This window comes from Canis aureus, chromosome 10 (assembly GCF_053574225.1).
Source record: "Canis aureus isolate CA01 chromosome 10, VMU_Caureus_v.1.0, whole genome shotgun sequence".
Taxonomy (NCBI): Eukaryota; Metazoa; Chordata; class Mammalia; order Carnivora; family Canidae; genus Canis; species Canis aureus.
Window position 1 is genome coordinate 6,650,950 of NC_135620.1, and position 23,136 is coordinate 6,674,085.

At 39.8% G+C, this 23,136-nt stretch overlaps 1 long non-coding RNA gene across 1 annotated transcript; it reads right to left on the reverse strand.

The window, feature by feature from the left end:
• Window positions 1-297: 297 nt before the first annotated feature.
• Window positions 298-18,370, reverse strand: LOC144321921 (uncharacterized). Its single transcript, XR_013387423.1, has 3 exons — window positions 15,927-18,370; window positions 11,173-11,239; window positions 298-445 (listed from the first exon to the last, which is right to left on the reverse strand). It is a non-coding gene; the product is annotated as an uncharacterized LOC144321921 (long non-coding RNA).
• Between the last annotated feature and the right edge of the window lie 4,766 nt (window positions 18,371-23,136).

Sequence of the window (23,136 nt, forward strand, 5' to 3'; positions counted from 1 at the left end):
TGTGGCTTGGCTGGGCAGTTCTGGTTTGGGGTCTCTCATGAAGTTGCTGTTGGATGTCCACTGGGGCTGATGTCATCTGAAGGCTTGACCAAGGGCTGCAAATCCACTTCTTTTTTTTTTTTTTAATTTTTTATTTATTTATGATAGTCACAGAGAGAGAGAGAGAGAGAGAGGCAGAGGGAGAAGCAGGCTCCATGCACCAGGAGCCCGACGTGGGATTCGATCCTGGGTCTCCAGGATCACGCCCTGGGCCAAAGGCAGGCGCTAAACCGCTGCGCCACCCAGGGATCCCTGCAAATCCACTTCTAAGGTGACTAATTTGGTTGATGCTGGCTTTTCATGGGAGATTCAGTTCTTCTTCACAGAAATGCTTGAGTGTCTTCACAGAATAGCAGCTGGTTTCATCAAGTGAGTAGAAGATCAAGGTTGAAGCTACAGTTGTTAACTAGAATGCAATGGGAAGTTACTCAAATAAGAAGGTTGAGAGCTATCAGCAGAAAGGAGGAAGCAAGGGACTAAAGCAGGGAAGGAATCTATTTTGTTTTGCAGAACCAACAGTTCCAGTCAATGAGACACCCAGCTAGGTATTTCACCTGATAACCTTTCATGTGAACCAGTGTGAGCTGGACTAGAGCAAAGGATGTGTAGAAGCCCCCAGAGTTGTCCTGAAGTTACTTTTAGCTCATTATAATACTAAGATCTCCACCTTAGTATTATAGGCAGAGTTTTCCTGATGTGTGTGCTAGCATGTTGATATGCTAAGCATGCACAATTGAACCAAAGAGCCTGTGCAAGCTCCCTGCCCCCACAGCTAATACATTGAATATGTCTTCCTGTACTACTTCATGGGGACACTGTTTTGAGAGCTATCTCCCTGTCTCCTTATTTGTCATAACAAATAATACAAAATTCTTTGCTTTCAACACTTCTCAGATTGCGTTCAATATGATGGTGACAAACTCCTTAAGCTCAGCCTCTGAAGTCATACACCATCACTTGTACCATGTTCTATTTATTTTAATCAAATCAGCTCTGATTTTAATATGGGAGTAAAGAAGGGTGGGAATGGCTGGAGGTAAAGATCACTGAGAGCCTTCATAGACATTAGCCGGCTGTCATAGTTCAGCTGTCAAAGTGTCAAACTCACTCTGAGAAGGTCCCATAGACCCTCTCTGCATTAATGTCCTTATCTATAAAACGGAAATTCATAATAGTCTCTAACTCACGAGTTGTTTGAAGATGAGATAATGTACGTCAAGTGCTTTTCCCTAGTAAGAACCCAGTACACATTAGCCATAATCATAATAATAGTGTTATCAACACTGTTAGATGATGGCTGTGATACTGTGATTTCTGAGAAATAGAAATTTGGTCTTCCTCTCCTACACACAGCTTCTAAACTGCTTGTAGTTTCCTAGGTAATCAGAGAAAAGGGAGTACCTTTTGTTCTTTTGTACTAGTTACTGAAACAGCTCCAGAACATAAAGGTAAAAAGGAGTGTCTTGTTTTTCACGAGGATCCCCTATCAACCACGTCTCAGTTTACGTTACTGACTTACGTCAATTTTGGAAAGCCTTTAGATAACAAGAATGGGGGCTGATTGCCAGGGAAATCAACCTTGTGAATAGAGAGTTTGAACTTTCAGCCTGCCCTCCAACCACTAGGGAGGGGGAGGGGCTGGAGGCTGAGTTAGTCACCAATGGCTAATGATTTAATCAATCATACTTAAATAGGGAAGCCACCATAAAAATCCTCAAAAGTATGAAACTTGGAGTTCAGAGCGCTTCTGGGTTGGTGAAGACGTGGAAGTGCTGGGAGGGTGGTATGAATGAAAAGGACATGGAAACTCTGCCTCCTTCCCAGATATCTTGCCCAATGCATGTATCTCTTATACTCAGCGGTTCCTTTCACAGTAAACCAGCAACCTCATAAGTGAAACTGTTTTCCTCAGTTCCGTGAGCCATTCTAGCAAATTATCAAACCTGAGGAGGATGTTGTGGGAACCTCTAATTTATAGCCAGTCAATCCAAAGCACAGGTGACAACCAAGCTTTGCAGTTGGAGTCTGGAGTGAAGGGATAGTCTTGTGGGGCTGTGGGATCTGTGGGATTTGTGGGATCTGACAGTAATTCCATGTAGTAACCCCATTCCAGAATGGGGTTAAATTTATAGGATAACAACATCTGTTGGAGAACTGGTCAGTGTGAGAAAAAACTATACAGTCAGTGACTAGAAGTGAAGTATTGAGTGTGTGGAGAAGGGAAACAATAGTTTCTTCCTTTTATGGCTAACAACCTTCCCACACAAAAACTATATCTATCAATCCCGTTCACAGACAAGCCCACCCTGTGTTGGTAGTCATGTAGAAGGGTGGCACAAAGCCACTCATTTCTTAATAGATTCATAGAATGTTAGAGCTTCCCATCTCTTCTACACACCTCTCCCTGCCCTACGGATCACAAACTCCAGCTGTCTTTATTGAACAACTTACATTTAGATGTTATTCCACATTTTATACCTTTGTACCTGCTCTTCCCTCTGCCTGGAACACTAGATTTCTGTCTCTCTAAAACTTCAAATAATATCAACTCACTCTTCTTTTCTCAAAAGTATATTGATTTGAGGGCACCTATATGGCTCAGCGGTTTAGCGCCTGCCTTCAGCTCAGGTGGTGATCCCGGGGTCCTAGGATAGAGCCTGCTTCTCCATCTGCCTATGTCCCTGCCTCTCTGCGTCATTCATGAATAAATAAATAAATATTTTTTAAAGTATATCGATCTCTTTTCCTATGCATTCTCCTTCTTTCTCTTTCTTTCCCCTGTACCATCTTTTTTACCTTTTTTCTTTCATTCATTCAACAAATAGTTACTGGATGTCACCCATGTGCCAGGAAGAAGACTGGTCAACAAGACAGAGTCCCTGTCTTCCTAAAACTAATAGTTTATTGAGGAGGAAGATAATAAGTATCCCCCCCCCAAATAAATACAGAAACATATAATATATCATGTGATGATAAGGGCTATGAAGAAATACTTAGTGAAGAGATAAACAGTTGTGGACATGGGGAGCTGATTTAAGTCAGAGTAACTTAAATAATTTAAATACATTTATCTTCCTTGTAGCTTGTGAAAACCTCAGTGTCAGACATTAAATTATTTACCTCCATAATCTCCAGTACTTAATGTGTCTTGACTCAAGGAGATATGGAAATATTTGTTGAATAAAAAAAGAAAAAAGGAATAAATATATGCATGCATGCATGAATGAATGAATGTTAGATTCCAATATAAATCTCAGATGAGAAACTTACAGCCCAGAGGTTTGATTTTTCCCAGGAAGAAACAGAAAGCAGGAAATAGAAATCTTATCTCCAAGAATGCTAGCTTCAAGACAATGCTGTTTTTACTGTGTCATATTATGCATGCCTAAAACATCTTTGTTTTGATAATGCCCCATCTGTTCCTTTTTCAGTGTTGACTAGACTCGGCTACTTGAATGGAATTCTGAGAGCTTGTTTTTCCAGTTTTTTACTTAATCTTCATGGAAACCATCACTGTTTACTTGTGAATAGACAAAGGGCTTCACCAAAGTCTCAACAGTATATTTTTCCACCTGGTCAAGCTTGGTTGGTTATAAATCACAGGGATCCGGAATGCACAGCAGATCAGGAACCATCACAATCCCCTAAGATTTTTTATCAAGGAAAAATAAATCTGGGACAATAGTTCTTAAACTTTTTGGCTCAAGAAAACTGTCTTAAAAATTACTGAACACATGAAGTGCCTCAGTGGCTCAGTCAGTTAAGCATCCAACTCTTGATTTCAGATCAGGTCAGGACCTCAGAGTCATGAGATGAAGCCCTGGGTGGGACTCTGTGCTGAGTGTAGAGCCTGCTTAAGACTCTCACTTCCTCTCCCTCTGCACCTCCCCTGTTCTTTAAAAAAACTGAACACCCAAACAGCCTTTGTGTATGTGAATTATATTTATTGGCATTTGCTGTATTTGAAATTAAAATATTTTAAAAAGACATTTATGAATTTATTTTAAAGTAACAATAGAAAATGCATTATGTGTTAACATAAAATTTTTATGAAAACTGTGTTTTTCAAAACAAAAATTACATAATGAGGAGAGTGGCATTGTTTTATATTTTGAAAATCTCTTTAATATCTAGCTTGACAGGAGAAAGCTGGATCCTCCTATCTGCTGCATTCAGTTGTTGTGATACTACTCATCATTTGACCTCTGGAAAACTTCACTGCACATCCATGGGAGAATAAGTATGATATAGTCAAATAACATTCTGTGCTTATTGCACAGACAACAAGTATTTTTGGTAGCAGGTGGCATGTGGGATTTTCCTGTTCCTTAGATTTCACTGTAGCTAAAAATCCCTTAAACTCATCCAAACACAGTTCTCCATACTACTAAGATATTTACTTTATAATATGAAAGAACCAAAAACAATCTTTTTTTCTAGAGGGAGCTAAAGATGAATACTTATGAGAAAAAAACACACTAAGAAAAAGTAAACATAAAATAAGGACTTGAAAATCAGTGAACATTAAGGCAACTGCCTTTTGCTCAATACAGTGATGGAAATTAAATTCACCATTTCATCCATTCACTTATCAAATAATCATAAAGCATTCAGGCCAGGTTTTGGAAATACCAACATATTTTCCCTGTAGGCTCTCCCATTTCTGCCGCTGGTATCACCATCCACCTGGCTGTTTAGGCTGGAAATCTGTGAACCACTGGACTTCTTCTGTTTCTTTATACCATATTTCCCACCTGTCATTCAGTGCTATTGACAAACTCCAAAAGTTGCCTCAAACCCATTGACTCTTTTCCATCCTCATCACCTCCACTTTAACCAAGTCTGAACTCCTGCAATAGTTCTAACTGTACTAACCATTCATTCATTCATTCATTCATTCATTCATTCAATATTTATGAATACCTGCTAAGTACCAGGAAATTTTCAACATAGTTGAAGACACAGCTGGGAAACAGACAAAATCCCTGCCTTTATGGAACTTTTATTTAGTGGTGAGGAGAGAAACAAAAAAATCCAGTTACACAGACACATGCAAATATGTCAAACGAATGAATGATAGGTATAGTATCAGAATTCCAGGGGAGATATCAGAATACTGATTACTTTCCTGTCTTCTGGTAATTCCAGGAAGAGGCCAAACACTCATCTGTTCCCAGGGCCTTTGCATGTACTATTCTTTCTGCCAAGGACTGTCTGCATTTTTCTTATTTTTTAAAAAGATTATTTATTTACTTATTCATTAGAGACACACAGAGAGAGATAGAGGCAGAGACACAGGCAGAGGGAGAAGCAGGCTCCATGCAAGGAGCCCGATGTGGGACTCGATCCTGGGACTCCAGGATCACACCCTGGGCCAAAGGCAGACGCTCAACCGCTGAGCCACCCAGGGATCCCCATGTCTGCATTTTTAAAAATTTAATTTATTTATTCATAGAGGCAGAGAGAGAGAGAGGCAGAGACACAGGCAGAGGGAGAAGCAGTCTCCATGCAGGGAGCCCGACGTGGGACTCGATCCAGGGTCTCCAGGATCATGCCCTGGGCTGCAGGCGGCGCTAAACCGCTGCACCACCGGGGCTGCCCCATGTCTGCATTTTTAAATGCCGATGCCATTTCATGCTTCATCTTATACATCACTTCCCTAGAGGGGCTATCCCTCACCACCTGGTTTAAATTAGGTCCCTCCTATAATTTCCACTCAATAACCTATTCGTTTTTCTTCTCAGTACATGCCACTTGAAAATACATACTGCTTACCTATTTACCATTTCTCCCAATACTAAACTGTAAATCTACCTTTGTTTTGCTTAACGTTGAATAAAAGGGCCCATCACATCATGGACATGTGTATTAGTCGGGTTTCCTCCAGAGAATAGAATCAATAGGAGATTCCATATTGTATGTATGAGATTTATTGCTGAATTTATTTATGTAAGATGTATTACAAGCAAAGTAAACTATTACAACTAGCAAAGCAACTATGACATCCTAAGGGATGCAGTTAGTGCCATGGTACCCTGAAATGGGACCCAAAAAAGTCACATTTGCTGTGGCCTCAATGCTAGTTCTTAATTAGCTATGAGATTAGCAAAAACACTCACTAGTGTCAGAGAAAGTTGGAAATCATTTATTCCTAAAATTAGCTAGACACTTCCAACTTGCCCTGGAACATTTTACATGATAATTTTGGTTCATAGTGTTTTCTGGTTTTATTTACACTATGAACCAGTGAAACAGCCCATAGATGTGAAAAGCCATGTCTTCCCTAGCCTACAGCATTATACATTAGGATCAAAGCCAATGATAGATAGATAGATAAAAGATAGATCCTGTAGTTATATACTTGTACTTCTAGAAAGCATGGAGTTTTATTTTTTTAAAAGCTTTTATTTAAATTCCAGCATGGAATCTTTCCTGGAGATAAGTGTCAGTGATTGTCAAATGTGCTGAATATCACCAGTGTTCTCTGTCATCATTTATTTTAAAAAAGGGGAAAAATTAATGTTTTTACAAACTTATGAGGTCTTATTGAAAGTTATGAAAGATGTAGAATTGCTAGAAGAATCACGCAGTTTGGTGTAGTATAATGAACTGTACATTTTCTTTTGAAAGGGGGCAGAGGGAGAAGGAGAGAATCCCAGGCAGTCTCCACACCCAGTGCAGAGCCCCACCCAGGGCTGATCTCATGACCCTGAGATCATGACCTGAGCTGAAATCAAGAGTCAAATGCTTAACCGACTGAGCCATCCAGGCACTCCTGAATTGTACATTTTCTTAAACACAAGATTAATGTATGGCTTCAATCACATCGTAAAATATTTAAAAACACATAATGATGAAAAATAAAACATAAAAGTGGGATCTTGCATTTCCATACCCATACTCCCACTTTCTTCTCCAGAGCTATGTGTCCTAACAGTTCTATTTGTAGGCATTTGAAAACAAATGTTTACATATATATAATTTTTTTATGTTTTTAAAGATTTTATTTATTTATTAGAGAGAGACCGAGAGAGCACAAGTAGGGGGGAGCTGCAAAGGGAGAGGGAGAAGCAGACTTCCCGCTGAGCAGGGAGCCCAATGTGGGGCTCAATCCCAGGACCCTCAGATACTGACCTGAGCGAAAGGCAGACACTTAACTGCCTTTGAGCCACTCAGGCGGCCACATATATATTTTATAAAATATCAATGGGATTACATAGATGTATTGTTTCAAGATTTGTTTCAATCACTTATTAAGGTCTTGAAGACTTTTGCAAATCCATACACAGAGATCTACCTTATTTTAGTGACTGCTTAATATTCCACCATAAGGAATATACCAGAATTTATTTAAGCACTCCTCTGCTTAGAAGCATTTAGGTTGGTTGGCTGTTACCTCTATTCCTAACAGTGCTTCAGTGTACACTACATCAATAAGGATACCTTCAGCTGAAAGTGACAGAAACTCTGACTCAAACCGCTTTAACAATAAAGACATTTTTAGCTCACAGAACCACAATTTGAGAGACAAAGCAGGCTTTCTTGCCGATGTATTGATGTATTGGCTCAACAAAGCCATCACAAAGCCAGCCCTTTCCATTTCTCTGCCCTTCCATTCTCAGCATCGATTTCATACCAAGGCTGGCTTACCTCTGCACATATGAAATAACTGACAGAGCTACATGCTTTCTTATTTGCACAGTCAAATGGAGAAAGAGATTTGCTGCCCTCAGTTCTCCAGAATGAAAAAGAACTTTCCCAGAAATCTTCACTAAAGATACCTCACATCTGATTGACTAAATTTGGGCCACCTGCCCATTTCTGAACCCATCAATTTCAGTGGGGTCGGGATTGCTCTTAGACCATTCAGGCCTCCTATGTGACCCTGAGTCAGTTCCCCAAATTGCTCTGCAGCTTTCAATAATAGAGAGACGGAATGGATATTGCAAAAACTGAATCAAAGTGCCCAAGTTTTCAAACTATTACCTCATTGAACTATACACCTTTGAGAATTTGTGTAATTAGAATTTCTTTTTTTTTAATTTTTATTTATTTATGATAGTCACAGAGAGAGAGAGAGAGAGGCAGAGACACAGGCAGAGAGAGAAGCTGGCTCCATGCACCGGGAGCCCGACGTGGGATTCGATCCCCGGTCTCCAGGATCGTGCCCTGGGCCAAAGGCAGGCGCCAAACCGCTGCGCCACCCAGGGATCCCTAGAATTTCTTTTCTTTTTAAGATTAGTGTATCATTAGTTTCAAAGGTAGAGTTCAGGGGGATCTCTGGGTGGCTCAGCGGCTTGGCGCCTGCCTTTGGCCCAGGGCACGATCCTGTACTCCCGGGATCGAGTTCCACGTCAGGCTCCTGGCATGGAGCCTGCTTCTCCCTCCTCCTGTGTCTCTGCCTCTCACTCTCTCTCTCTATGTCTATCATAAATAAATAAATCTTTAAAAAAAAAAAAGGTAGAGTTCAGCGATTCATGAGTCCTATATAACACCCAATGCTCATTTCATCTTGTGCCCTCCTTAATGTCCTTCTCCCAGTTACCCCATCCCCTCAACCCCTCCCCTCGATGAGTATTTCTTTAGGATAGATTCCTAGAAGTACAGTCGGTGATTCAAAAAGTATGCACATATAATGTGTTAATAGATTCAGATAAATTGACCCAAAAACAAGAAAAAAAAAAAAGAGAGAGAGAGAAAAAGAAGGGGCCTTGAGTGGCTCAGTCAGTTAAGCATCTGCCTTCACTCCAGTCATGATTCTGGGGTCCTGGGATGGAGTCCCTGCATTAGGCTCCCTGCTCAGCAGGGAGTCTGCTTCTCCCTCTCCCTTTGCAGCACCACTCCCCACGCTTGTGCTTCTCTCTCTCTCTCTTTCTCTCTCTGTCAAATAAATAAATAAAATCTTTAGAAATAACAACAACAAACCAAATCCATTTGAAAGGATGAGAGAATACCTTTTACTCCATGCATTGCCAAAATGGCTTTCTTGAGTCTTAGTCAAGTGATATTTTTCTCACCTCAAGATCATAAAATGCATTCTCTAGGATCTGTTACTGTTGTAAATAACATTAATGTATCTTTTAATATGGAGTCATCCTTGCATTCCTAAGATAAACTCTATTTGCTAATACACTGATGCATGTTATTTGCTAATACTTCATTCGTGCTTTTTACAGCTGGATACCCAGCTGAAGTTGGGTATAGTTTTGTTTGTTTGTTATTTATTGTTGGTGATGCTATTCCAGCTTTAAAGAATGAAACAGGGAACTTTTCATCTTTGTATATGTCTGGATCACTTTCTCTGGCCCGAATTATCTGTTCCTTGAAGATTTGGGATAATCTGTCCACAGAATAATGTAGCATGGTGACACTTTCATGGATAAATGTTTGGCTCTAGAAATGTTTCTTCTATTTCTCCCACTCAGATGTTCTATTTTTCTACCACTTTACTATTTTCTTTAAAGAAACACTGGATTTAAAATTACAATGTCATAAAATTCTATATAATATCCTCAAAACAGAAAAATATCCTTCATATGTAAAGTCCCATACTTTATTTCTATGTTTTCTCCTTATCAGATTTTTCAAAATTGGATTCTTCTTCAATTTTTTTTCTTTGTTTTGCTTTTATTTGCTTACGTATTTGCTTACTTATTAAAAAGCACAACAAGACAAAGCTTTAGCTATTTTCTCCTAAAAAACAGCTGAGTCCGGTTTTAATCTGTCCACTTTATCCAATAAATGTGAATGTATCACCAGTAATGTGAAGACTATATCTGTTAACTTACAAATATTGTCATTGATAGGTGATGAGTTACATTATGTATAAGGATTGCAGTATTTCTGATCATTTATTTTCTTCATTGTTTATAAATTAAGGTTTATAAATGGTAAAGCACATAATGGTAAACTCCTATACCTATACTGAACTAAATTCAAAGTATTAAGATGCGTATAAAAACTGCATTTTCGGGCAGCCCGGGTGGCTCAGCAGTTTAGCGCCACCTTCGGCCCAGGGCCTGGTCCTGGGGACCCAGGATCAAGTCCCACGTCAGGCTCCCTGCGCGGAGCCTGTTTCTCCCTCTGCCTGTGTCTCTGCCTCTCTCTCTCTCTGTCTCTCATGAATAAATAAATAAAATCTTTTTTAAAAAAACCTGCATTTTCCTGGGGCACCTGAGTGGCTAAGTGTCAGACTCTTGATTTTGGCTCAGGTCATGATCTCAGGGTCCTGAGATCGAGTCCTGTGTGGGGCTCTGGGCTGAGCATGGAACCTGCTTGGAATTCTCTCTCTCTCTCCCTCTGCCCTTCCCACTTATACTCTCTCTCTCTTTCTAAAATAAAAAAAATGAGTGGGAAAAATTTGAGAGGGTGACAAAACATGAGAGACTCCTAACTCTGGGAAACGAACAAGGGGTAGTGGAAGGGGAGGTGGGCGGGGGGATGGGGTGATTGGGTGACAGACACTGAGGGGGGCACTTGACAGGATAAGCACTGGGTATTATACTATACGTTGGCAAATCGAACTCCAATAAAATAAAATAAATTTTAAAAATCTTTTTTAAAAAGTATTTTCCTGATGGTTTTACCTAATCAGATATTTGGAAGTTTTAATATACTTGAATATAATTGAGTCATTGGTAAGAAGGGTGACAGTGTAGAAGAGCAGAGGACACAACAGTAGAGGGAAGGTCTATTAGGCTATAATAATGGAATGTAATGCTCCCATCATGAAGGTGGGCAAGAGAATCAATCAGTAGGGAGTCTGCTTCTCCCTCTTCCTTGGCCACTCCCTTTGTTCTCTCTCTCCCTCTTTCTCTTAAATAAATAAATCTTTAAAATAAAAAAGAATAAAATCCTCTTGAAAAAAAAGAAAGAAGAATATGCTAGAACTCATCAAACAGAAGTACAGAATGAGATCATCAACACAAAGGGGCAAAATTTAGGAAATAACCGTTTTATCTGTGAACACTCAAGGTTTAGGATCTGTTCTTGCACAACACATACCCCTTGTCTCATCTCATCTGACCTGTGCATTTTCCCTGTTCAAATAAAGCCTTCATTCCCCACATGTACTTAGACTTCAGTGCCTCTCAATAGGTCATAGAGGCACAATTTGACAGAATCTGCTCATACCTCTCCAAAATGCTTCGTTTTATCTGTTACTCCTTCATAAGTCTGGTCATTTGACTTGTCTATTTACCTGAGAAGGATAATAGGTTGTGTTACACTAAGGTCTGTGAATAAATACATAAAATGTGTTAATACTTGCTAGTATCTACTAAAGGCTTATTTAATTATTTTTATCCATTCTTTACTTAAATCTTTCTTCAAAGACTTTTCTGGAGCCTTCCTCCCTCTGGCACCTCCTCCCTACCTCCCCTCCCACCTTCCCTCCCCTGAGGCAGACATCAGAACTTCCATACTATGCTAGGTTATAAGCAAATTCTTCATCTAGATCTTCTTATCAACATTTAATCTTCAATTTTGTCCATTCTTCTATAGAACTTATTTACTGAGTTTTTATGTTTTCTATGATTATCTCTAAGAATTGTTCCTATTCATAATCGCACATCTTGTTATATATGAATATATATCTATGTTCCTCTTTAATTATACAAAGATATTCATTAGAACTACCTTGGAATCTTTTCTTCAACTGTTGATTTTTTTGTTGGGGTTGATGCTTTCTTTCCCAGTATTACTCAAATGATGAATCTTGGTTATGTGGCTTATCTTTGTATCTATGCTACGGTTCTGTGTATACACGTCTGTGGATTTGGCTTCTGTTCCCTACATCTTGCCTTCAGGGTTTGTAGGGGTGGGGCAGGAAATGTGGCTGAAGGAGGTGTCCCAACCGGTGTCTTCTGTGTGAGAGTCCTTTCTCTCTCTCATGAGTCAGCAGCTGTGGGGGGTACTGCTCTAATGTTTCAGACTGAGAGTCCATCATGGAGGTCAAGAGCTGCTGCCACTGCTTTGTGTGAGTGGGAGAAAGGAGATGGGCCAATCTGCCCAGCTGTTCTGCACAGGATTCCCTAATTAATAACTAGGATCTCCCAGACACCTGGGTGGCTCAGTGGTTGAGCATCTCCCTTTGGCTCAGGTCATGATCCCGGGGTCCTGAGATTGAGTTCTGCATCAGGCTCCCCACAGGGAGCCTACTTCTCCCTCTGCCTATGTCTCTGCCTCCCTCTGTGTGTCTCTCATGAATAAATAAAATCTTAAAAGAAAAAAAAAGGATCCTTTCTGCTCTATAGCACTGGCTGAATGGGCTTGCAGGTTCCTGGAACTATAGTTAGGTCTCACAATAGATTTCAATTAGACCACAACTATTATTCTAGAATATTTATATATAGCATAAAATGAAGCAAGCATATTTATATCAGTATTTTCATGATTTGATCTTTGAGAGATTTATTGAAGCCCATTTAAAAATGCTTTTGCTTGGAGTGCCTGGGTGGTTCAATTGGTTAAGTATCTGCTTTGGCTCAGGTCATGATCTCAGGAACCTGGGATCCAGCCTAGAGTCAGGCTTCCTTTTTCTCCCTCTCCCTCTGCCCCACCCCCAGCTTGCATTCTCTATCTCTAGCTCTCTCTCAAATAAATAAATAAATTCTTTTAAAAAGATTTTAAATAGAATTTTAAGAAAATTCTACAGAAATATGAAATTCTCAACTTACTGTTTTAAAAAGGCAACACTACCTGTTAATCACACTCCTGGTGGTATTTATTGATCTAATAGGGTAGAGTCACAGTTTTTAGTAAAGCAAAGAGTTAAGCAGAAGCAAAGGGGTTAATGGCAAAGTCAGACCTTATTTTAAGAATCTTTCAGTGGGAAACTATTTCCATCATCAACAAAAAGAAACCTAATACCTCCTCTTTTACAAAATAGATCTTAATTATCTCTGTATAGTTTGGGGAGATTAAATGAGATAGAGAAAAAAGGCATATTTTCAATATAATTTATGTTTTTAAAGAAACCCAGGCCATTTGACATTTTTAATTCTTTTTTTAAATTTTTGAAAGCAAGTCTTCTTACTGTTATGTAAAATGTTTAATGTTTGTTACAGCTAGAATATTATATTTAGGTGTGGTTGCCGCTTATCCTGTACATACAAAACATGGCCTGTACTTAATAATGTTGTCTTGTGTCCTATATTGACTTTGTCATGACACTTTAAGTGCCCTATATTCAACTTTAAAAAAAAAATTACAAAATTCAGGGATGCCTGTGTGGCTCAGTAGTTGAGCGTCTGCCTTTGGCTCAAGTCGTGATCTCAGGGTCCTGGAATTGAGTCCCGCTTGTGTCTTTTCCCTTTGCTTGTGTCTTTACCTCTCTCTGTGTGTCTCTCATGAATAAATAAAATCTTAAAAAAAAAAGAAATTACAAAATTCAGCAGTTAGAGTTATTTTTCTGCCACAGTAATTGGTGCTTACACCACTTACATGGCAATACCAGCTGAAAACCATCCACAACATCTGAACAATTTCTTATGGTCTCTCCTGAGCTTTGGCTCCAGGGAGACCAACAGCGGGATCTCAGAATTAAAAGTAGTTATTTTTCGTACTCAAGAAAAAACTATTCTTCGACCAAATTCCCAACCTGTGAACAAAAAAGCACTGTTAACTCAAGTTAACTTTATATCAGTGCACATGCCCTGAAAACCAGCCAAACAGCTGGAGCCTCACTCCTGTGGCCCTGCTCCTGGCAAGCAGCTATTTAACAGCCTTATTACTCCAAGTGTCTAAAAGTGAGCAAATCAGTAACAGCCCCCAGCTTCTGAAAGCCATTCAGTGATAACTCATCCTGAACCCCGTCCCTGAAGTCAACAGCCTGTGACGGCTCATGCTTCTAGACAACAGCCATTCAAAAAGGACCTCACTCCAGTAGCCATGCTCCTAAATGTCATGGTTAGCTGGCCATCAACAGCCTTCCTCCAGGGACCACACTAATGCAGCTGAAGATCCTTCCATCTCTACATACTCCTACTTCTGAAAGCCCACCAATCCCCAAATGTCAAGCTTCTCAAAACCCTATGTAAGACCAACTCTGGCTTTCTCAGGGAAACAGGTCTTACAAGCACAGCTGACCTGTGAACAATCCAGGGTTTAGACCCTGTAGTTAAAAATTTGTATGACTCTGACTCCCTAAAAACTTAACAGCTACTGTTGGCCAGAAGCCTTACTGTTAACATAAACAGTTGATTAGCACATATTTTTATGTTATGTATACTTCAATCTTACAATAAAATAAGTTAGAGAAAAAATATTAAGAAAACTATAAAGGGGATGCCTGGCTGGCTCATTTGGAAGAGTGACTCTTGATCTCAGGGCTGTGAGTTCAAACCCATGTTGGGTGTAGAGATTACTTAAAAATAAAATCTTTAAAAGAAGAAAGAAAAGAAAAGAAAAGAAAAGAAAAGAAAAGAAAGAGAAAGAAAGAACGAAAAGAAAAGAAAAGAAAAGAAAAGAAAAGAAAAGAAAAGAAAACCACAAGGAAGAGATAATACATTTACGGTACTATACCATATTTATCTTTAAAAAGCTGCCTGTAAATGGACACATGCAGCTCCAACCCATGTTGTTCAAAGGTCCACTGTATAGATCTTCCTTGTAGGCAAACAGAAAGTTTACCCTTCCTGCATCAGAGTTCAATGGGTTCCATTTATTGTTAGCTGGCAAGCTTGCAACCCTTCAGCTCCTGTTTACAGGTCATTATGAGTTTAGATTTGTGAGTGACCTGATGGCAATGACATGGCCATAAGATTACCAAATTCAATCTTTAAATTTTGCAGTGATTGGTAATAGCAAATTGGTGATGTCTTATTTATGTATATTTGAAACCCCAAATGCCGAAACACAATGTTTTTTTTTTTTAATTTTTTTTTTTATTTATTTATGATAGTCACACAGAGAGAGAGAGAGAGAGGCAGAGGCAGAGGGAGAAGCAGGCTCCATGCACCGGGAGCCCGACGTGGGATTCGATCCCCGGACTCCAGGATCGCGCCCTGGGCCAAAGGCAGACGCCAAACCGCTGCGCCACCCAGGGATCCGTAAAACACAATGTTTTATGATGAATTTCTGAACGGTAGACACTTATTAAATGAGAAACTAAAAGTCCTTTGAAGTTTTTGTATGATACCCAACTGTTCATTCAATATAAAAACTGTCCAATATAAAGCAGCATATACTAGCAGCTGAGCTTAAAACATGTATGATTACCTCAATTAGTACCAAAGAAAATGATAAAATGACACTTTTTTGATTTAATGAAATTCAGATGAAGATAAAATAATCACAGCAGAGGTTGTAAAATGGCCTTCTACCATCTGTATCATTAGACATCCAGCTTGAATGAGTCTTCAAATGTACTGCTATCGGAAGTATTTTCTGATTTCAAAACTGCAAGCTAATATTCAATTGCCAGGACAAAATCTACAGCAATAATCAAAAGTGTAATAACTGCATTCATTACTACCGGTAATCAAAGATCAAAACGCCTCTTCTTTCTGCGGCACAGCCACAGATGCAAACAACCACAACCAGAAAACATTTTCCTTTTATTTGTGCAATATTTTCCTTGTGAAAGAGGCTTGCTTAGAAGGCCTTTGTGAGTAGAATCCCTTCTAGATACTAATTCATAAACATTAGCAGATTTTAACATGGACTCTCCAATAAGCCTGGAGTTAGTAAGATACGTTGTATTGCTTTTGACACACACCAGACAGTTGTGTGGGCAAAGGTGCAGAAAAAGTTGATTCAGAGCATAGGCAGGTTCCATAGAAAGCACTGGCTGTCCTGCCCACACTCTGCATAATGCTATTCAAATAGCACGTGATGCTCTTTCTGTTGACAACTATCACGATATTGTTATGAAACCGTTCTCTTACCTCAGCAGTTATCCCAATGCTGTTCCGCAGCATTATACTCTTTGTACTGGGCCATTGAAGAGACTATGACTATGCTGGCATTATTTACTTCTCTCAACACAGCTCTCAAAACAGAATTATTTAAATCTCTCTCTCTCTCTCAAAAAAAAAAAAAAAAAAAAAAAAAGGCTCCCTAACAAACCTATTTGAAGGGATTCTCAGTCTATCACTTAAAGTATACAATCACACTTTAATTATGAAGAAAAGGCCCCCCAAATTCTGGTTTGGGTTTTTTATACAGTAGTCCCGCCCTCATCCACGGGGTTTAGACACATTGCAAGAACTTCAGTCGGAAACCTCCAATAGTACCGAATCCTTGGTTTTTCCACCTGGACGATAAAATTTAATTTGTAAATTAGGCACAGTTAGAGATTAACAGTGACTACCAGGGCCCCCGGGTGGCTCAGCGGTTGAGCGCCTGCCTTGGGCTCAGGGCGTGATCCCGGGGTCCCGGGATCGAGTCCCCCATCGGGCGGCTTCTCCCTCTGCCTGTGTCTCTGCCTCTCTCTGTGGGTCTCTTACAAATATTAAATCTCTAAAACAACAACAGTAGCTACTAATAGAACTATTATAGCAATACACTATAATAAAATTTACGTAAACGTGGCCTCTTTCTCTATCTTACTGTACTCAACCTTCTTGCGATGATGGGAGACGAGAAAACGGCGGTAGGAAATGATGACGTGAGGGAAATGACGCAGACGACGCGGGGAAATGACGTCACCGACGCGGGGTCAGGCTCCTGCTGACCTCGCGACCGCCTGGTCAGGGGGCCGTCTGCTTCCGGTGCGGGCTGACTGCCTGGAAGGAAGGCTGTGGGGAGCCGCGCCCCGGGAAGGCGGGACTGGCGTCCTCAGTGGAAGCTGCCGACTTCTTGTCCGACCTCTTGTCCGTAGCCGTCAGTCACTTTAGTAAGGATTATGGCAAGTGAAAGAAGAGCTACAATGTTTTCACTGTGCTCCATCGCTCGTTTGAAGGAACTATTTGAGTGCATTAAGGAGAGACTCGATGATAGATTTATCCTTTTCGTTCCCAAGGCTGTTCCTGAAAAAGGCGACAGTACTTTTGAAGAGGAAAAGAAATTCCAACTGGAAGTAGATAATTATTATGGCACTTGTTATAACTTGGCTTTGAAGTCAGTGTTATCCTTTGAAGAATTTGATTCGTTTACTGGATATTACGAAATATTCTTCTAGCCCGGGAATAAGTGAATCCCGTGTATCGTCAAAGAAGTAGGAAATAAAAAGGGACAATTCTCTTTTATATCAGTGGACAATGTTTTTAAAGGTCATTGATCAAAAGATGAAACATAATCTGAAAGAATATAAAACCAGCTCTGGGGGCATCTGGCTGGCTCAGTCGGTAGAGTATGCAGCTCGTGATCTCCGGGTCGCAAGTTCAGGCCGCAGGAGGGATGTGGAGCCTACGTAAAAACATACAATATAAATACATATACATATACACATACGTATACATATAAATATGAATAAAAGCAAACTATGCCATGAAAGATGATATGTGTTTCAACAAAAGCAATTTGAGGACAGTGGTCAGAATTTTAGTTTTATGCTGGTATATATTTAGCATGCTGGCTTATAATGCTAATACCGACCATGTCTTCTCATTGATGGATGTGAATGAACAAAAGAATAAAATGAGCTGAATGTGACCACCACTGTACATGGTATGTTACAATGTAAGTGGAATATAGACTGTAGACACAGGAATTTTATAAGAAAATTTGGCAAAGCAAAGATCTATTAAGGAGAGCCGAGTCACCAGGGATATAAAATTAAAGAAAGTGGTATATAATTTTGGTGGTTGTAACTTGTTTCAGGTAAATAAGAAGTAATTTTATAGTGAGGTGTCTCCCATGCAATATTTTTCATTTATTTAAATGTATGCATACATTTAGGCAATTAGACATAAATCAAATTTAAATGGGCATCCTGAGTTCTTATTTGCTAGATTTGAAACCCCACAGTTAGATCAAATTTAAATTTTCATGGAGTTTTAGTTTTATGTATGATATTTATAGTTTATAACAAATTGTACCACTTTGTATATCAATGTGTACATTGTAATTTTGCCCATTTTGGAAGACTTGAGAACACTGCTTTTCTTTTTATTGATTACACAGGCTTGGTGTTATTTTAATCTTTGTCCTTGCTTTGTCCTTGCATAATATCATTAGCAATATTATTATTTTTTTCATAATAGGATATTTTAATAAGAGCTTTATTGAGAGATAGTTGACATGTCATATATTCTACCCCTTTAGTGTACAGTTCTATGCTTTTTACAATTGTTACAGATATGTACAACCACAACCACAGTCCATTTTAGAACATTTTCGGCACTTCAAAAGAAACTTTAACCCTTTAGCTATTGTTTTTGTCCCCTATCCTCCCTCACCACTGTCCCCAACCCCCAACTACAACCAGCCCTGGGCATCACTAATCTGTTTCCTGTCTCTATAAGATTTGCCGATTCTGCACATTTCATATAAGTGGAATCATATAACATGCGATCTTTTGGACTGGGTTCCTTCATTTAGCATTATATTTTTAAGGTCATCCATGCTGTAGCAAGTATTCGTAGCTTAGTCCTTTGTATGGTCAAATAATATTCCATCCTATGGATATATCACATTTTGTTTTTCTATTCATCAGTTGATGGATACTTGGGTTGTTTCCACGGAGGCTGTTACTCAGGACTGGAATTGCTGGATCAAATGGAAACTCTAAATTGTATCATTTGAGGAACTGCCAGTGGCTACATCGTTTCACATTCCCACCAGTAGTGTATGAGGGTTCTGATTTCTCCACCTCCTTACCAGCTCTTATCATTAGATTATTTTTTTATTCTAGCCATTCTAGTGAGGGTGAAGTGGTATCTCATTGTGGTTTTGATTCGCATGTTTCTGATGATTAATGATGTCCAGCATCGTTTCAGGTTTATTGGTCATTTCTCCTTTGGAGAAATGTCCATTCAGATCACTTACTCATTTAAAAATTCCATTCTTTGTCTGTTTATTATGAAGTACTAACACCTCTTTATGTGGTCTAGCTGCAAGTCTCTCAACAGATATATTATTTCCAAATATTTTCTTCCGTTCTGTATGTGGTCTTTTCACTTTCCTGGTAATGTCCCTAGAAGCATCGAAGTCTTTAATTCTGATTAAATCCAATGCTTGCATTTTTTTCATTTATTGATTGTGCTTTTGGCATTATATCTAAATGCATTGCCAAATCTAAGGTACTACAGATTTACCCCTCAGTTTTCTTCTAAGAATTTTATAGTTTCAGCTCTGATGTTTAGGTCTTTGATCCATTTTGAGTTAATTTCTATATATTGTATGAAGTACCCATTAAATTTCATTCCTTTGCTCATGGCTATCCAGCTGTCCAGTGCTGTTTGTTGACAATTCTTTTCTCATTAAATAGTCTTGGCACCCTTGTTAAAAACCAGACCAGCTTCTGAGAAGTATGGGGGAAGAATCATATGATAAGAATTGGATTTGAGAGTGAGAGATTGCCTTGAAAAGATCCGTAGCTCTCCACTCAAGAGGACAGACTGGCCAATGTGCCTCCAAGTAGGCCAGGGAGTACTGCTAGATACCCTGGGGCAGTTGAACAGAGCACATCCTTCTCTCTCTCTCTCTGAAGAACACCAGCCTTTACTGGAAAGAAGAAAGGGAGCAGGAAGCTCGTCTCTGGTCCTTGACCAAGGAAGGAGTCACGGCTTGTCCTCTTGTTCATCACAGTTCTACCCCTGCATCTACTTATCCTTTGTGGCTTTCCCTCTGCCTAATGAACCTCCATAGCATGACTAACCCTCAGGGGAAGAGAGAGCCAAGAGTAAACAAAGAAATTCTCTTAATCTTGATGAGCCCTGCGAAATGTACAGAATTGTTGAATCACTATAATACTTTGTATACACTAACATAACACTGTATGTTCCTTATACTTGAATTTGAAAAATAAAGAAAGAAAACAGGGCACCCAGGTGTCTCAGTTGGTTGAGTCAACTCTTGATTTTGGCTCATGTCATGATCCTAGGATGCTGGGATTGAGCCCCACCTGGGGATCCCCAGGGACTCTGCTTCTTCCTGTCTGCAGCTCCTCCTGCTTGGCTTGTGCTCTACCATTCTTTCTCTGTGTCAAATAAATAAATAAATAAATAAATAAATAAATAAATAAATAAATAAATAAATCTTAAAGATTTTAGGGAACCCACCAGCCAAAACAAAACAAAACCCCCCAAAACAAAACCCAATAAAGAGCCATGGGAACACTTAGAATTGGGTTAACTTTGACTGCATTCATTTACTGGAAGAGACAGAAGAGAACTTTAATATGAAACACACAAATAATAGATATGCACTCCCTCAAGCACTCTCTGGGCCAAACAAGCACTATTTTGAGGCTAAATTATTCAGTCAAAACATAAAAAGGGATGAAAGATGAAATTGAGAATCTCATTACTGGGGCAATGGTCAAGCAGAAGAAATTTCTCAAAACAAAGAACAAAAGCTTTGGTTTAAGTAAACTGAAGTTATCACCTTGAAAAGGTTTGGTGAGTTCCAGGCAGGGTTAGAAAAATTAATATGTGTCTATTCCTAGATATCTCCTGGTTAGTTTTCTGAGTTGCAAGGATAAAGAGAAATTTCACATGCTTCTGGACAGAAGACAAAGTATTTGATTGGCCCTAGACTAGGATTCGATGGCAGCAAGGGAAGGTAGGAGGCTGGAATCATATCTACTACACATTGAAAGAAAGGAAGGTCATCTCAAAAGCCTGCTCTCAGCCAAGATGCCCTTGGCCTCCCAGTGCAAGAAGAAACCTCCTGATGAATGTGTGATGATTTACATGATGTAGTCCACATCTGTCCTAGCTGAGGAAAATACTAAGAGTATTTCAAGCTAAGGAAAGCTCAAGAGAAGATGGAAGAGTGATGAACAACGCACTCTGAAGCACAAGCTGTTACGTCTATTTTGTTTAAAAGATTTTATTTATTTATTTAGGGAGGAGGGGCAGACGGAGAGGGAGAGAGAGAGAATCTCAAGCAGGCTCCACATCCAGCATGGAGCCCAATCTCATGACCCTGAAATCCTGACCTGAGCCAAAATTGAGTGTTGGAGGCTTAACTGTCTGAGCCCACCCAGGCACCCCAAAGCAGGCATTGTTAAATCTAAATACGCAGCGGCAGAGAGCCTGGAAATGCACAAGTCAAGTGTCAAAGAGTCTCAGGATTAAAGAGCTGAGGCCAGATATAACAAGACCAAATGTAATAGTTCAGAAGTAAAGTGACCAAAGAATCGAAACAGGAAGCAAATTCGGAGAGAGCGGGTGACAGGGAAGGATGAGCATTCTAAAGCTGGCCTTCAGAGTGCAAGGAAGCAAAAACACAAGGATTAGCAGAAGGGCAACACAACTGTGTATCTCATTTTCATTGAACTGCAGAAAAATATTTATTTTGTTGTGAGCAGGAGAAATTAGAAAATAATCTCTGGTGCCATGGAAAAGTAGGAATTTCTAAAATGAAGAACCCCTCACCAGAAGAATTTGGAAAGAGTCTCAGTTTTATGCCCAAGGGCTCGGTTTGCTGGCCATCAATAGCTGAACAGCTCAGCCGGCTGCCTGGATTCCTAGCTGGCCTCCTTCTCGAAGTGTGTGAGAAAAACTTGCTGGGGCAGCACAATGTAGAGCCAGGCAAATGGTCCAGATCATAAATCTGCCACTTTGCAGCTTTCTGGGAGGCTTTGATGTCCTTATCTGTAAAATGAGATTGAAAAACACACCCTCACCCTCCCAGAGCTGTTGTGCACAGGGCGAAATCACACTGTGAATACACAGTGCCTGGCATCCGTCGCTGTACTGCAGCAGCGAGGTTGACTTTTCATACTGGTCTTATTATTTTTTGGGGTTATCGCAGCCTGCAGATGCTCTGGAGTCCAAGAGTCCAGGGGCTTTGGTTCCAGCCCTGCAAGCCCTCATTTTAGCTCATTCCTGTAGGATTTTGCTCAGCAACCTCTCATGCTGAGACCCAAGGCTTCCGTGGGCTTTCACCTCCTGTCTTGGAGGTAGTCTGGACTGACCTTCTGAATCTCTGTTTACTTGAATCTCTGAAATATCTATAGATGAATTTAGTCATCAGTTTCTTTACATTTTGTGGAGGGAGGGTAAAGGGAGTAAAAAAGATTATTTTATGGCTATTCTGGAAAAACTCTGTGAAAATTACTCATAAAATAAAAGAGTTCAGGGGCACCTGGGTGGCTCAGTGGTTGAGCATCTGCCTCCAGCTCAAGGCATGATCTTGGGGCTGTGACATGGAGTCCAACATCAGGCTTCCCATGGTGACTGATGAATAAATAAATACAATATTTTTTTAAAAATTTTAAAAATAGGGATCCCTGGGTGGCGCAGTGGTTTAGCGCCTGCCTTTGGCCCAGGGCGCGATCCTGGAGACCCGGGATCGAATCCCACGTCGGGCTCCCGGTGCATGGAGCCTGCTTCTCCCTCTGCCTGTGTCTCTGCCTCTCTCTAGCTCTCTCTCTGTGTAACTATCGTAAATAAATAAAAATTAAAAAAAAAATTTTTTTAAAATAAAAGAGTTCTATTTCCAGCCATTTTGGACTTTGAAGTTTAAAAAAATGAAGTTAAGTTTGACTTTCCAAGACTAACAGTGGAACCTATAAATTAAAGGCAATTATTTTCTTCCAGTTCAGACCACTACACATTCCTGCCTGTGGTCTGGTATGGGTCAAGAAAGAGCACACCAGCATTAAGAGTAGTTTGATTGTATTGATCTTAAAATATTATAGGTGGAAAAAATCTTGAAGTTATTGCAAATTATGGCTGAATAAAATATGCAGACAAATTTGTATCTTGGAGGAAGAAAAGACATAACGACATAAGTGGAACTAGATTTTCATGCAGCGTTAAAAGCAACTTTAATGACTCACATGGAGATTTTTTTAAAGACTCATTATTTATTTTAGAAAGAGAGAGTGGGAGGAGGGACAGAGGAAGAAAGAACCTCCAGCATACTCCCCACTATGTGAGGAGCCCCATGCCGGGCTTGATCTCGTGACCCTGAGATCCTAACCTGAGCTGAAACCAAGAGTTGGATGTTTAGCCTACCGAGCCATCTAGGTGCCCCCATATT